Source organism: Akebia trifoliata, chromosome 3 (assembly GCF_017979445.1).
Source record: "Akebia trifoliata isolate Shusen 1 chromosome 3, ASM1797944v1, whole genome shotgun sequence".
NCBI lineage: Eukaryota > Viridiplantae > Streptophyta > Magnoliopsida > Ranunculales > Lardizabalaceae > Akebia > Akebia trifoliata.
In genome coordinates, this window is record NC_141377.1 from 42,014,498 (window position 1) to 42,026,870 (window position 12,373).

The following is a 12,373-nucleotide window of genomic DNA, read 5'->3' on the forward strand; positions in this document are numbered from 1 at the left end:
ATATTTTCATAATTGAATTTTGTAACGAAAATGACTTTAAAAATATAATTTTCTTATCAAAACACCCTTAGATGCTTATTCCCAATGTGTATTTATTGCACTTTAACTTGTGCTCTAAGGCACACGTTAACAAAACCTTTTTACCTGATCTAAGTTTTTAATGCAAAATATGACCCATTCCAATGATTCATGACAATGGCTATAAATGATGAGTAGGGAATGATATTCTAATAATTTTAGTTTTTAAATATTTTTTTCATCAATTCCTTTGATTATTATTATTTATATATTTTAGAAATTTCATGAAGACCATCTAATGGAAAACTTGAGACGTGAAAGATTAGAAAATGTCAAACTTGACATTTGAAAATCAACAAGTGATGAGCTCATTCAATCTTTAATCAAACCTAGCTTTTAATTTGAACGTCAATTTTTTTATTATTATATGTCTTTTTAGATATTTCATGAAGACTTATCCAATGATGAGCTTGATATTTTTTTAATTTTTTGAACGTTGAACTTAATGTTGGATAAATTTTTCATTAAATAATTGAAATGAATATTTAATAATAACATACAAGAGCTTATATCAAAGTTATGATTAAATCTTTAAGTTTATGAGTATGTCATTCTTCATGATACATCCATTCGGCACAAATTATTGAAATATATTTAAAAAAAATACTTTTAAATCTTCAAAATTATGAGTATGTCATTTTACATTCGTAGTTCTTTATTTATCATCAAAAAATATACTAATAATAATAGTAGTCGTAGGTGATGAAGTGTGCTTTGCATGCTCGAAAACTTGTCCTTAAAATGAGAAAATGTATTAAATGGATTATTAAATATTAAGTTATCACCCACAATTGGAGATATTTAGTTGGAAGACCCTTTATTGGGGTTAATTAAGTAATGTTCCCTAAAATTCTTCAAACAATTTTTATGGATGTGGTCATTTTAATTGAAGACAATTGATGTTGAAAGAATTAGAATCTAAGGCTGTTCACATTAGGTGCATGTTTGTTCTGTTTTAGGTTTTAAAATTAGCAAGTATAATGTGTGGATTTTCGAATTTGATGAAACATTATTTGGGACTAGTGGATGTGCATACACACATGTATTGTAAAAATTAGGATTATGTATGATTAAATTTTTTTATAAGTAATTTAAAAAAGTATTTTACAAATTTTAAATTAATAATTTAATTTTATATCATATTTTACTAGTTAATATACTATAAATCTTTTTTTATTATAATTTAAAATATTAATTAAGAACTAACCATATAAATATTTACTAAGATGATTTTGTAGATAACATGATAAAAAGATATTTTTATAATTTTAAAAAATTAAAGAATAACTAATCATGTTATATGGGTAATGGGATTGAATATTTTTCAATCTATATTAAGAAAGTGACGTATTTATTAACAGTTTGACCAAGTCAATGAAAGTTTAGAGGAGTATACATCATTTTACATTTCACAATGTGGGAAAAATACTACTATTTTCTTTTTTACAAGAAAATTTTATTCAAATACCCTATTTTTTAATAAAATCCTTGAAGGGATGATATGATTTAATAAAGAGACCAAATTGACGAACAAATAATCCTAAAGAATGAACTAATTCAACAAAAAAAAAAAAAAAAAAAAAATCTACACCTTGATTTGATCCATTTTAAATATTATCTTCTTCTTCTTCTTTTCTTTTCAAAAAAAAAAAAAAACATCTATGGCATTTTAGTAATTTTAATTGTAAGAAAGTATTTTAAGCATTTTGGATAAAATTTAAAACTTGTCACTGTCCCACTACTAATCAATGATGTCGATTTCTGGCCAAGAACTTGCATTTTACAAGAGCATCCCTAATATTGATGATTTCACGGGGAAAACTCCAAAATTTAATTTTTAAACTTTTATCTCGTTTAGAATTTTGACATTCATCTTTATATTTTGGTGAAATAATTTTATGGAACCAAGTGCTTAGGGTTGGTTGTTGGTCATGTGAAGCATACATCTGTATTTGTATTTGATTATTTATCCAACTTTTAAAGGATATTTGAATTCAACTTGTACCCTAATTTAATTTGAGTAGATACTAGGTCAGTTATATATAATACCTCATTATAAGAGGATTGAGGAACTTTAATTTTTTTTTTTTCTTATATATGCATACCTCATTAGGTCAGATGAGTTGAGAAACCGATATTGTCCCACCCATTGCCAACCCTAATAGTGCTCAACAATTGTAGGGAAATTTGGTAGTAAAGTAACTTTTTTGGGGAACATGTTTATCAACTTTTGATTGACAAGTTCCCAAAAGCAATAAATATTTTGATGTAGGAAAATATTTGACAATTGCAAGGAAAGTTAGTAGTAAAATCACTTCTTAGGGGAAATGTTTTATCAACTTTTGATTCTCTAGTTGCCTAAGACAATAAATATTTTTTGATGTTGGGAAAATTATTTCCCTAGCTTAAGAAGATTGCCCGACGTGATAGGACATTTGAAGTAAACTTTCATTTTTAAGCTTTTGTCTTGATTTTTTATCTTATTTCTGAGAAGACCTTTTTTCCCAAGTAATTAAACATGTCAAATTAATTATCCCATTTGCAAATATGATAACAATAAATAATCATGAGCCAAGTAGGGAGTGGTCCACGGAAATCACTATCTTATCCATGAACTTTACGGTACTTGATTTTAAAGAGAATTATCCAGGACATAAGTGGATCGGATTTGAGATTTCATTTATCGGGTATGGGCTATTAGAGTATGTCCTAATAAAAAAATGGGTCGAATATGGTTTGACATCCTTCAATCCAGGTTGGATACGGATCCATCCCTATATCCACCAAGATTCAAATGCTATATTATTTTGAAAATAATTTTTATTTTTTATTTTTTATTTATTTTGTAATATCCTTTTCTACTACTTTAATATATAACATAAACTCTTACAAAAAAAAAAAAATTATAATTATAAAATAGAATCGTAAATTAGCAAAAATGTATAGAAGAAAAATGTTGAACAATATGAAATTATCCAACTTGACCCGATCAAAATCAAACATTTTGGTTGGGTCAATTTCGAATCCAGATTAAGTGAAAGTAAAATGATTCGGATGTGGTTTTATATAGTAGGATCTGAGTTACATCCGAATACAATTTCAAATCCAAATAAACAATTCGGGTCTAAATATGGACATAATCAAGTCCATTCTGAACGGGGTCCAACCCATTTTAATTCCTAGAATTATCTTGTCATCTCTCACCCCCTAAATACAAATTTAAGTTGAGTTGTTTGATTCATTTTATCTTGTTCAAATCATTTAAATTTATTTATTAATATTTTGTTTGAAAATTATAATCTTTTCTTATTAAAAGTTCGATCAATGGAAACAATAACAAAATCGAAATATAGATAATAAATATTTAATTATTTTATAACAAAATACATAATATTCAATTGATTTCTTTGTGTTTTTATTATTTCGATCAATATATTAAAAATAATGGTTGAGTCATCTCAGATCTCAGACAAGTCAGTGTGATGGATGATTCACATTGACCATCTTGTTCAATCACCTCCTTCATTGGAATAATTTGTTTGAATCATCTCAATATTCAAATTTTAAAAACATGTTCAAATTGAAATGACATTTTATTTTTTAAATGAACCGTGTTGAAGTAACCTTAAGATTGTACCTCACATTTCACTTCGTGACATGGAAATATATTCAAAAGCCATAGATGTTTTCGATGAAAAGCATTTATAATTCCTATATACTTTCTTGTCAAAAAGTGAGATAGGAAGTAAAATCTTGAGTTCACTTTAGCATTTTTTTTTTTTTTTTTTTTTTAAATTTGTTTGTTTGTTTTTTAAGGTTTAAATATCTTGACTACAAATTTGTCCGAAACTTATAATTGAAACCCTCCTAAAGCACATGCAATCACATAGAGCCGAATCTTGAAACAGCCAAAACCTCGCATACGACCAAAGTTTTGTTTGTTTTTTTTCGGAAAAAGAGGGTGCACTGATCTATGTGGAGACACGTGTGTGGACCGTGGAGAAGCGTGAAGCGCGCACAAAGGTCACCCATCACGACCTGTGATGTACATGTCGACATCTTATTTTTAAAATAATTTTGAATAAAAGGAGGAGGCAAATAAATAGATTAAAATTTAGATATACTCGCCGTGATGGGTAAGTTTCAAGACTTCATTAGCTATATGTTTGAAATAAATTTCACCCCAATATGGCATTGCGTGTAAAATAAGAATTTGTAGTAGAATATATTTCATCATCCCAATATGATCATAAATAGTTTGATCGAGAATCAGTTATGACCCTCTCAATCATATTTGTTGGGTTATTCTACCAATCAAATTTATAAATAGGCATCTTCTTCTTTGTAAATAAATAGATTAAAAATAGAACTATTTAATAATTTTTTTTTATTGAAAAAAATAGGCTAACCCAGTAAGATTTGAAATTAATGATGGTTGGGCCTACATGGATTATCAAATTGGCAATCCAACACCACAGTTTTTAGATTTCACGAAAAAAAAAAAATCTATTTTTGAGATTGATCCATGGTGTAGAAATGGACAGGTGCCAAACTCTCAATTTTAAAATGGAAATCCAATGTTTCAAAGTTCTTAGAATTTTGTCCTCTACAGCCTTGCGGGATCAAATCATGTTTTTGGATGCTAATAATTGTTGCGGGAAAACTTTCCTAACTTAATAAGAAAATTATTATTCTTTCTTAACTACCAAGTCGGAGTACATATTTAGAATGACAAGGGAAAAATTCGAAAATAGGAAAAAGTGATAAATATAATATTATAAAAAATTATTAAAAAAAAAAATTGATTTTCATAATGTAAGGTATAATACATTAGACATTTTTTTCTAAATTTACAATATGTTTTTGAGAAAAAAATATCATTGAATATCTATGTATGATTACATGTTCCCATACATAATTATATATTTTATGATAATAAAAGAAAGTCTTCCTATCAAATATATCTTTTGAGCAAAATAACATAATATTGAAAAAAAAAAAATATCGTATCAAGCAATATCATCAAATCCTATATTAAACAATGAACCAAAGCACAAACAGCCACAAGGCCATAGAATAGATATGCAAAAATGAATTTTTTTTGTTGTTGTTGAAATAATGTGTTTAAAACATTTAAATTTTCTTTTTTTTTTTTGAAAAAATCATGTTTTTTTTAATCATTAGAGGTATGAAATGTGTTTTAAATGAGACTTAAAAAAAAAAAAAAACGGGTGTTTTTTGTTACCATGATCTTAACAAACTATGTCTTATAACCCACATCTTTAAAAAAAAATAAAAATTAAATCCCTATAATACCACTGGTGTAATGGGTATGTGATAAAGAATTAAGGACATTATAGGTATTCAGTTATTTAAAGTGATGTGGATCCCACTCAAGATTTGTTGAGTAACAAAGTTGATGGAGTACGGGAGTTTTTATAATAAAAATTGAACAAATAGGTTTATCTGGTAAATCTCTATATCTTATATTCACTCTCTTTCTAATCTTTTGTTCCAAAATTGGTTTTTTATGAACGTTTTCCAATTGCAACATTGGAAATAATTCCCTAGTTTTGTAATAGAAATACAATTGGATTTGTTTTAATCGGGCAAAGGATCGAAGGTGTTGGACTTTTAGACTATTTGTCTTAGGTCCAAGCTATTTGCACTCAACGTTTATGCCCAGCACACCCATTCTAATACATCCTATCCCAAAATGCCTTTCAAATGGGTGCAATGAGCACAAAAGGTGAGTGCAAACAGCCCGAGCAAAGTTTTAGTGGAGAAAACAATAATAAAAGATCCTGGACTGTTGTATCTTGGGGTTGCAATTACATGAAAAAATTATACTTTTAGTTTCCCAAACAGTGCAGAGAGTAGAGACGCGAAACATCTTAACAAGATCCCATACATAGTACTTCTGATTCACTCTATTCCCATCCAATGCACGGCTAACTAAATATATTGTATGGAAGTTAAATGAATATTTACTAATTTATCAAAATGGTCAATATTTGAGACAATTCAATAGTATAGTTGATAATGTATACGCGTTGAAGATTGTAGACAAATTCATTAAACCATTACTTTAAAATGAAACATATCCACTTGTAATTGACCCTTCATCATGATGACTATGTTTTTGCAAATTCTTGATCCCACTAGTGAATTAGGAAGGGTAATATTGACATAAAATATTTAAGACATTCCTACATTTTCGAACTATGATGAATGCTTGAGTATGGTATTATATGAGAGATTACTAAAATAACAAAAATGCCCTCCCTTCCAATTTCTTGGGAAAAACCCCTTGATTCCTCCTCCAACATCCTTAAATATAAAGTTCGAAAAATAACCCATCATTTCAAAATTTTCAATCTTTAGAGTAAAAGCTTTTTATCAGGCAAGTGTTGATTTTATTTTTCTAAAAGCATTTGGTTTCTTCGTGAAAACCCTAGCACACGTCTTTGACCCTGGTTTATTTGGCAAATTTGTCAAAGGTGGAAGCTTTGTTTATTTTCTTTTTATTGGTCTGAAAGAAGAAATAGTGGAGAAAATCTACTGAAATATTGGCCTTAGAAATTTTCAAACTCTTTGCATATTAACTTTGAGCACATTCATATATGGTGGAACAGTGGTTACAAGGAAGGCCCAAGGGCTTTTTTTGAGTAAGCCCAGGCCCAATCAAATTTTATCATGAGGTTCAGCCTCTTGACACCATCACTCATTTATAAGAAAAACTTTTATTTTAGAGAAAATAGGCATTCTTTTACATCTTTATATTCCAAATGTCTAAGAACTCATACATCAATAGACTGGGTCATTGGAGTTCTCATGACTTTATAACTTCATAAATACATTTGTCGTGGTCAGACTTAGACATACGACCTTGAACTCATTTTAGTTTGTACCAAATAACATGATGTTTTATTCCAAATGATTATTAAAAAATATATATAGAGAAATGCTAATGTCCAAGACCTCATGGGGACGATGAAATTTTTCACCATATTTTATTTTTCAATAGTACTCCTATGGATTTTGTCTTTTAGTGAAAAAGATAAGGGTATGTTGGTCTTTTATATAATAAATGTTTGTTTACATTAATTTTTAAAGATTTAGACATTTAAATCTAAAGATTAAATATCTTTAATATTCATTATATAAACAACAAGCATTTAATATATAAATAAATATTTATTATTTAAAAGACCAACAAACACTTATCTTTTTCAATAAAAAAACAAAATGGGTAGAGGTATTATTAGAAGAAAAATGTAGTGGAGAACACTAACATCCCCATGATGTCTTGGACGCTAGCATTCTTGAATATAGTATCCAAAGGATAAATCTTGATAATACATATCTCAAATATACTTATCTAGAGGACAAATTTCAATCATTGAATTTTGTGTTTAAACAGTTGGGATCATGTATTTTTTTTTTTTTTTTTGTTTGTAACAATATCTATGATAATTGTGACAACGATTCATGGGACAATAATTGTGACAATATTTATGACAATGATTTTTTGTAAACCACTTTTAATGGGGTTATAAGTTTCGAAATGGGCTGATTTTTTGTGAGGATGACCTCTATGGTGAGAAGATCATCCTCGCCAAAAATCAACCAATTCCGAAATTTCTAATCCTAGTTTACAAGTTGAAGAGTTGTGACATTCTATTTTTTTTGTAAACCACCTATGTGAGGTTAGAAGTTTGGACTGGGCTGATTTTTGGTGAGGATATTCTCTATCGTGAGGAGATCATCCTCACACAAAATTAGCCCATTTCGAAACCTCTAAGTCATATAAGACAAAAATCGTTGTCATAGTTGTTGTCCCATGATATGCCCCCTATATATACATATAGGATCAGGATCCATTAACTCCTAAAATGACTCATGAAAAAAACAAATGATCCCCAACCTTTTAAATGCAAAATCCAATGGTTTAGATTTATTTTCGGGATAAGTATCTCCGAGATTTGTATTATCAAGATACTTATAAATTTCAACCGTTGGAATTTGTGTTTAAAGGGTTGAGATCATGTGTTTTTTTCACGAGTCATTCTTAGGAGTCAAGTAGTGTGAAGGACTCAAGAATCATGTTAGTGGTGGTGGCCAATATTGATGCAATATTTCCCTTAGGAGAAAATCGAAATGGTCCTGTCTGAAACATTCCAATATAATTCAAAATATTTCTGAAACATTAATGTTTCAAGGTCACTGTTTCATTCCATCCTGTTGAAGTCAGAATGTTCCATTGAAACATTTCGAAAAGACATGAAACTTGGAATCATGATGATAATACCTCAAGTACAAGGCACCATTTTTTTTTTTTTTTTTTTTCAGTTTATTGTGGTAGATCATATTTCACTCCGATCCATTGCACTAGTTCATATTTTCTACCAAAATAGAAAAATTCTAACCTCAAATTAAACGTGTAGTTGAAATGAAAAGAGACTTGGAATTGGTAAAAAAAGTTACTGATTCCTAGAGAAGTGTCTTTTGATTCTAGAAAACCATAAATTTATTCAGATCTTATTGCTATAACTCACGCATCAATATGGTTTGAGATGGTTGGCTACATGAAGGGCTTGATAAAAAAAACCATGCTTGTGAGGCGAATCAAGGATTTAATCTTATTTTGCATAGTCAATCTAGATTTAGATTTAAGGCTATAGTAGAAAAAGTAGCACACCTTACATTTTGGAGAAGAAATTAAAAAAGCCAAAGAGAAAATCGTATCAAGAGCCAAGGATTCGGTGAAGACGAAGATGAAAAACCCAATGATAAAAATAAAAAATAAATAAAAATAAATGGGTAAAAAATTACTTTTAGGGAAGATGTTCAAAAAAAATTGAGAAATTTGATGTCAAGACTTGAGAATACTAGGGATCAAGAGAAAAGTTGGTTACAATCATGACAATCAGCATATCCTCAGGATGCATCTTGTGGGAGTTACATCTAACTTACGACAAGACCACTATACAAAGGTCAATAAAAAATGTATGTAATTTCTGATAACTTAGACCGAATTTTTGTTGAACAAAAAACTATTGACTAATGATAATATGAGGCTCTTTTTTCAGAAAACACCCCCCCCTCTTTGCTCCCTGATCTGACAGTTACATAATCATAAATATTTTTATTGTGTATCCCGAAACAAAGAATCTACAATTTTGTGATGGGGGTGCATCTGAAAAAAGAGCGTCAAATTATCACGACTCAAAATTATCTAATCGTCAAAGTGAGATTTGCATGTGTTTTTAATAGAATAGTCAAGAAAACAAAGAAGACAATCAAAGGATTCTCACAACAAGTGATGAAATTCTTAGAGAATATTAACATCAAACAACGTTTGTGATGAAAAGAAATTCTTTAGGGATTTGTTAAAAAAAAAATCCTTAGACGATATGTATGGACTTTTCTAGGCTCAATTGTTGAGGCTCTCCATCAAATAGATGAATAGGATGTGAGGACAATTACCAATTTTCTAGAGATTAGTACTTGAGTTTTAGGGAGCAATACACCTTTCCTAAGGATATATGTTTTCTTGGGAATCCCAAACATCCCAATGTTTATGTTCAAACGGACAATTAGGACATGAGGAAATATAAATTTTCTAGACTTTAGTACTCCATTATCAGGTAATGGTACAACTTTCCTAGGGGTACAATTGTACTTGCATCATACTCCGAATGATATAAGAATGCTCATTTGGAAAATGTTGAACTTACTTCGTTCGGCACTATGTTCAACACTGTATTGATGTGACAATATGTATATAATCATATTTTTGTGTGTATCTCGAGGAAAGAAATCTATGATTCTATGTGCCCTATCACATGTTGGATGCAGTGTCGAGCAAAGTCGGTGAAATATGATTCTAATCTTTTTTTTATTAATACCATTAAATTCGTCTTTTCTAAAAACAAATATTTTTAAATAATTAAATAACTTTAAAAAAAATATTAGGGGAATTATTAATTAGTGATAGGCCCACACGTGAGGGTACTTTGGTGGAATCGAGAAGAATCAGTTTCGAAGAAAGCAAGAAAGTGGCCACTGCCAAGTTATGACTCGTAACCTATGTCCTTGCTTATCTCCCCTAAAATTTAGGGGAATTTTAGTTACACCTCCTGGTGAAATTGGTGATATTATATTTAGCGTTGGAAAATTTAAGATTAGATTCATCCTTGATCGAAAGCCAAAGATTATAATATCACAAATTTTGTAAAGAGTATTAAAATTTACAAATGCCATTTTATCTTCCAACATATTTGATTGAATTACAGAATGTTGAGAAGATTTTGAATTTCAAATAATATATGGAAAATGTTTAGGGTTGTAATGAGTGGGTTGGGGATAGGCCTGGAGTTAATTCAAGTGCCAAAACTCTCAACTCGAACTTAAACTCACACAACGTGAAAAAGCTCATATTTGACAACCTAACTAATAGGTTTAGGTGTCGAATTTTTTATTTTTGTGATAGGTTGAAACTGTCAAATTAATGAAGGATGAAAGAAATTTGACAACTCTAAATTGTCAAATCTAGGGAAGATAAACAATTTCGACAGTCTTGGGCCGTCGAAATTCATTTTTTAAAATTTGTGGACTTTCACCCATCAAATTTTCATGTCAAATTTTTTAGTTTTCACGTAGTGTCAATTCAATCATTGAGACCAAGCTCATTAACTCAAATTCAACCTGAGATAGAGCTTCTAAATTTGGATTGAACTATGGTTAATTTGAGTTAGATCATGTTGAGCGGATTGAGCTTATTGAATAAGTCTAATTTTGTTTTTATTATTAGCAAAAAAATTAATATCCTAAACAAGAAATACAATTGATATAAATAAAAATTTTACATCTTAAATAAGAAATAATTAAGAAACATTTAAAAAAATAATAAAACTTATAGGTTGGATTGAATTATTCTAAGCTCAACTCATGTTCTACTTAACTTTGCTCAAGCTCGCCCATTAATCAGGTTGAGCCTGACACAGTCCAGTCAACTTGCAGACCTAGAAATGATGTTACTTACAAGTCTTACACACAGCATATAAACTACTTTCGCTCACATTGAAATCATCATTGTAGATGTAGTCAACATATTAAAATAATTTTCATCTATTGGAGGCCTCGGATCTATTCATTAGTTAGCCTTACGGCAAAGAGATAAATCATTATGGGGCCCACTTGCTATAGGCAAAATATTTTGCATAATTTTGAAATACTCTCAAAGTTATTCGAATATTTGACGTTCCATTTTTTTTCAAATTGATGAAAGAGTCGTGTTGGAGTGACCTCAAGCTGGAACCTCATATCGCAATTCTTGACGTGAAAGTAGATAGGAACCATAGATGTTTTCACTCATATCTCGATGAAAAGCATATATGGTTCCCATACACTTTCACGTCAAGAAGTGCCATATGAGGTTCCAACACGAGGTCACTTCAACATTATTCTTGATGAAATATCTCGACTTAACCATGTTCTTCTTTGAGGAAGTTATAGGAAATGACCCTAATACCCCCATATTCAATCCCTTACTAAAATCCCATGATTTTTCCAAGAAAAAACACCCTTACTTTGTTCCACCACTTTCAAAATAAATAAATAATTCATTTTTAAATTAAGTTTCGGTGTCACTGCAATATGGTTTGATCATACTTAATTTCCTTTATTGCTTGATCTTCTAAATCCACGAAAATAAAATAATAAATATCTTAACCTAAATGACTATTTTTACGGATAGAGTAAGTATTTTAGAAAATAATTGTTTTGCATTCAACACTACGTTGACGTGGAACATCAGCTCATTGTCGAACACAATGCTGTAGAAAGTCAATTTAGCATTTTTTTTTGGAAAGATTCAAGAATTTCCAAATAAAATAAAATTTTTACCTTTGAAGAAGTTGAATTTTTGGGGATTTTTTTTGACAAGTGTTGACTTGTGGGGTATGCTAGTCATTTTTGTTAGTTTCTCAGAGGACCATTGTCAAGGGATGTGAATTAAGTTGACAACACATTGAGGTATCTCAAATATTCATCAAAATCCGAAGGATCTCGTCTAAATTACCCAAATATTTTTACCAAATAAGAAAATCCCTGCTATCTTTATTCTCTTTTAGTTTTTTATTTAACTAGAATTTGCACAAGCATCCTTTTTGGGATTAAAGAGGAAATATAGTAAAGTTCGAGAGGGTATTATTAAAAAATGAGGGGGAAAGAGAGGAAAGACAATAACGTTAAGTGAGGAGAAAATGAAAAGTAGAGTATAGTGTGGACC